We start from the raw sequence: 5,793 nt of genomic DNA, 5'->3' as shown, positions 1-5,793 counted from the left end.
TTTTTAGCTTCAAAGTTTAGAGAAATTGATCAAACATGATACTTATTCTAAAGTATCAATACATTATGTAAAGTATCAACACTTTATGATGGTATCAATACCGTTTTGAGGTTCGATGTTTTGAAAATTTAGGAAAATTTCTAAAGTATCGATACCCAACCCCATGGTATCAATACCTCTTGTTAAATTTGCAAAAATCTTCATTTTTGTACCTATTTCATACCAACAACAACTTATACAATTAGTTTATAAATGCACGCTTATACTTGCACCAAACTAATCCAAAAACATAAATAAACAATCAATTTGAATCATTTAACCCAACATGCCAAAATTTGGCACCCAAATAAACCATTCAACATATGCCAATTCTAGCTATACAATTTCAACTAAGCCAATCATACATTTAATCATTAAATACCATCATTCCACCATACCATTTCAAGTTCAAACATACCCCTTTTGAATCATTCAAAATCACAACAAAATACCAAATACATATACACATAAGCACTAGCCTTTCCCAAAATCAAGCATTAAGGTTCAACTAAGTTAACATTCCTAACACATATAAATGCATATGTACATGCCACACAACCAACTTAAAATGATCAAAAGACTACTGAGTCAGAGCTAGATAGTGTGAGCTTTGAGGCGATCCAATCGACACATTCCACAAACCAACAATCTATAAGATAGAGGGAAAACACCGAATAAGCATAATGAAAATGCTTAGTAAGTCCATATGAAATTTACTCACCTTACCTTGATAATTCAATGATTAAACAACTAAACAAATCAGAAATAAGCATAGCAATCCTTTGGCATCCTATTATTCTCATATGCACATCAACAAATACTTTCACTAATTAGTTCATTTACACGAAATGAACTTATAACACAATCATATGAATATATATAACAATCTATCTTATAGCATATACAATCCTAATCATTTTCACATTTGCAAACATGTATAATTCCATTCACAAGTGTTCTCTTCAATAGTTTATTTACCATTTAATATCGTTTTACCATTTAATACCGTTTTCATTTTTGTTTTGACCCGGAGAACCCCAGTAAATTGAACTCGGATACACGGGACTAATTTGCTCTCACGAGCTAACATATTCGGGCTACTAACACTAGCTTCAGACCAGGGTTGCTAACACTAGCTTTAGAGAATCCGCAACATATTTTGGATCTCAAGCCATCATATCAAACACCCTTTTTCATTCTTATTGATTTAACCATTTCTATTTGCTGTTTGGACCCTAATGACATGTCATTTGTATCCTAATCATTTACTAAGTTCACATAGGCACTGTTACCATTTCCATATCATTTCAAACTTTGTAACATCATCATATACATATCATTCAATCATATAATAATTCCACATCCATTCAATACATTGCATCTATTCATAATAACCATATTTTCTATACTTTATGATTTAGTCCTTTAGATGCCAACATTATAAAATTACAATTAACTTAAGCTAATATTATAATATATTTCAAAAATAATACAAATAACATAGTAAGTTCTATATGAACTTTCCTAACAAAAACAACAACAAACAAGACATCAAGGACTACTATGAAATTTTGGTTTTTTCTCAATTATTCTCCAATTGATTCAATTCCTGTTTAAAGCTTGGTATAATTCTTTAGCTTCCTAGATAAGGAGAAACGATGGAGAAAGAATAAATGGGTAAAATGTTTTCTCTTTCTTTCCATGTTCTCCACTTTATTTGTTTGTTTATTTTACTTTATTTTTATTTTATATTATAATATAAATTTTATAAAATCCATGCTAATTATTGTACTAACCATCCAACATACTTAAAATGGTTTATTTATCACTTTTAACTTTGATTTAATTACTATCTAAGTCCTTTAGTAAATAAAAATCTATAGTGATTAATTTTTACCACTTTTATGATTTAAACCTTGTACCGTAATTAATTATCAGTTTTAAAAATTTACCAGACCACAATTCAATATGATACTAGATTATATTCATAAATATTATTATAATATTAAATAATAATATTTGCGAACTCGATTATCGAAAATGGGGTTTGAAACCACCGTTTTTCAGCACCATTTCTAGCATCACTAAAAAATTGGCTGTTGCAAATTAGGCCATTTTCATAATTGCTATCTAGGTCTCCAAGCATTTTCCCAATTAAAAACTCAATTGTAATTAGACTTTTACAATTTAGTCCCTGAGCTTTAATTAACAATTTTCTTAGTAAATTACTTAACCGATCTTTAATATATTTTCATATTAACTCCAATAATCTTTCAATTTTATCCTTACGAATTCGATTTATGGAAATGAGATTCGAAAACTGCATTTTTCGACACTGACCAAAGTTAGTCATTACAATCTCTATATTTAATTCAATGAAAAAAATGAACAACAAGAGAAAACAAAACAACCCAGATTTTGAAATATAGCCAATCAAATGACTTGAAAATAAGATTACTCATTTCATTAATTCAATTCAATTGTAAGTCTAACAACTTAAAATTATTTTTTTTTAGCTTTGATTTGCTTCATCAATGGTTGCCAGCTCAAGTTATCAAAAAAATGAATTACTTATCATTGAGAGATATCGTGTTCTTAAGTCATTGAAAGTATTAAGGAAAACAATATATTTAAGGATTGTGTAGTTTAATAATAAACAGAAACTTTTTTTAAAATATATTTTTGTTTTTATTTCTATTTAGAAATTGAGTATTAAATTATATTATCATGTAAAAGATAGGACAAAATTAGGTGAAGAGCTAAAATTTTCAATTTTAAAGTTATATTGAGACAATGTATAAAAAAATTAAATTTATTATTATGTTAATTTGAAAAATTATCAAGTCATCTTTCCGGACTAAAAATGAAAAGACTTTAAGGAAAAAAAAAATTTAGTGACGGTTGGATGGTATTAAATTGAATTCTTAAATGAATGGGACCTCTTTCCCTAAGAATGCAGATATTTTGATAGAAACAGATAATTAATTAGAAATATTTGACACAAATCACTCATGGAACCAAAAATAGCACCAAAATTTCCGAAAAATCATTCTAATTGTAACTGTAAATGTAATTGATAATTTTTTTGGCATAAGAAAAAAAAAATTAGTTTGGGGAACATGGCATGCACAAATGAGGACAAGACAAACATAGCAACAATTAAGAAACCAAACAGCTTATTTCCTAGAGGGTCAATGGTAGCTCTCGACTTAAAGGAAGCTAGGGAGAATTGGGCCACACCACACTACTTATAAGCCGAAGAGCCAACAGACAAAGACCAGACTGGCCCCTTAACTCTCAGTTTCATCAGCAACATTCTTCCCTGCATCCACAAGTATGCACTTCATATTATCAACCAGCTCCTGCATTTGTTCCCTTGAATGCAACGGCGAAGGATAAACGCAAATGCAATCCAGTCGCCCATCTCGTATGGTGTCGAATATCGCGATGGACGGCGCGATGCCATGAGCGGAAGCGCATCCCATATTGTCCTCTACGCCGACTTGATTTTGCTGGTCACTAGACTCATCGATCACCTTATCCTCGAACACCGATATCAAACATGATCTCAATGAGGCAGATTGGAGTCAAGCCAGGGTTCTCCATGGCCCTGCACATTAAGAAATTCAGATCTGCCATGTCTGACAAGTGCTTGTTGCAGCTCTTGTAGTGTGTAAATACGGTGTACACTTTCTCTGCTAGCTCCCAAAGCTTCTCTCCTCCTTTAATGGCGTGCGTGTTCAGAATAGCTGAGTGGTAAAAACCTAGAGAAAAAAAAAAGAAGATTTTAAAGAAATGGTATCAAGTGAGACGCTTTCCTTGTTTGGCATGGAATTTAAGACATGGAACTTTGGTTGGGTCTTGGGTCTTTTTCTCCTTCAAATAAGGAAAGTTACTTACACCATTGAAAATGGCAGGGTCAGGCAGCATCGTCTTACTGGTTTTATATCAGAGAAATAAGGAAAAGAAAGATTGTACTTGGTGGGGTCAAGTATGAATTAGCCATCATAAAAATAGATCCAGGACGAAATTCATTAATAAAGGAGATTTAAAAAAGATATTATCAATAGTCAATGATAATACGACCGATAACATGAGAACTTTGATTTAGACAAGTTGAAAACAAGAGGTTTATAAGGAACTTAATTACCGAAATGGTGATTGGAGAGCGGAGGTTCAAGAATTGAGCGGCAATCTGTGAGTGTTACAACGCCATATTTCTTCTTTTGATGATCTGAACGGCTTTTAGAACTGTGTGCAGCAATCAGCCCGGCAGCTCCTAATGCTCCACATAACTTAATCCCTCTTGCCTTGCAACCCTGAAATGTTGATTTTTTAAGCACTAATTTTAAGGCATGTTTAGAAGCTTGAAATGGATACTTACAGTCAAGATCTTCTGAGTGTCATCAGGGTTGATAAGCAACCTCACTACCTGAGTAGATCTAGGAGATTTGGCATCTTTGAACCTCAAGTTCGTGAACCTTAAAGAATTAACAGAGTAGCTTAGCATGTCCACTCCTCGTGCCCAAAGTGTTTTCTTAACAATCCCTTTAGGAAGAAGATCTTCCATGGCCAAACTGATCTCTCCTTTGTTCATCGTAATTTCTTTTTGACCTTGCTGAAACCCTGTTTCCTCCTCCTCAATAGCCATTAACGTCAACAACTCTCTCAGCAACGACACCGCCGTGGTCCGGTCACAAGCAGCCGCATGTAGGCGGAGCACCAACACCCACCTTGTTGCACCAGGCAAGGCGTAAACACTGGCGAAAAACACGTCGTGTTTGATCGTACATGAAGAACTAACCCAAGCGTTTTGGTTAAGCTCGTGTTCGAGAATCAAATGAAGGGGTGAGATGTTTTGGTTGTTTTCAAGGATTTGACATGTTGTAGAATGGTTAAAGTACTTGATTTCATTGAAAGGGGAGGGGGAGGTAACGGAGGAGTAACTGTTGGCAGTAGGACTGTAATGGAGGCGAGACCTAAGAATGGGATGGGAAATTTGGAGCTTGTGGAGGGCATTTTTAAGATGTGAAACATCGGGGTTTTTGGAAGAAATGATAGCCAAAACGGCTATCCCGGTTCCCCCGACCACCGCTCGGCACCAGTTGTGCTCGGTGCCGCCAACTGCTCGACTTTGGGTGGACATGTATGTAGTAATGATAGCAGCTGTGGTAGAGTAATGGTATAATAATAGTAGCGGTGCTGAGGGGATATTTTTACTGCTCCCTCTGCCTTTGCTTAGTTTCGGTGAGCAAGTTGGAAATTTATATATAGGGGAATTAAATGAATGCTGCTTCTCATTGGGCGGGTAGAGGCAGAGTTAAATTTTTCTTGACATAAATTTATAAAATTCTAAATACATAATTTTTAAAAGAGTCAAAATGTTTACCACTAATGATTTGCTATCAGGAGAGATACATAAACTATAAAAAATGGAGGTCCTTAATTTCTAATTTAATTTACTGTTTATATTATTTATTAGTATAAATAGGTAAATCGTTAATATTCTTATTATAATGGGCACGTAGCTTTCTATTTTTCTGAGTTTATCTTGTATTTTTTTTATTCTTACATTATAAAATAATGGTCAAAATTTAATTTTGATTCTTTTACTATGTTAAAACTTGACATTTAGTCAATATATTTTAATTTTTTAATATTATTGTGTTCCTTTATTTTAAATATCATTAGTTAATCTAAATAATCAATATTATTAATTATTCAATTAAAATGTTGATGTCAATTATCTTAAAA

At 32.9% G+C, this 5,793-nt stretch overlaps 1 pseudogene; it reads right to left on the bottom strand.

Moving 5' to 3' along the window:
- Positions 1–3,063: 3,063 nt before the first annotated feature.
- Positions 3,064–5,288, bottom strand: LOC107910337 (uncharacterized; annotated as a pseudogene).
- Positions 5,289–5,793: the final 505 nt, after the last annotated feature.

This window comes from Gossypium hirsutum, chromosome A04 (genome assembly GCF_007990345.1).
Source record: "Gossypium hirsutum isolate 1008001.06 chromosome A04, Gossypium_hirsutum_v2.1, whole genome shotgun sequence".
Lineage (NCBI taxonomy): Eukaryota > Viridiplantae > Streptophyta > Magnoliopsida > Malvales > Malvaceae > Gossypium > Gossypium hirsutum.
The sequence above is the reverse complement of the archived record's forward strand: the minus strand, read 5'-3'. Positions and strand labels throughout refer to the sequence as shown.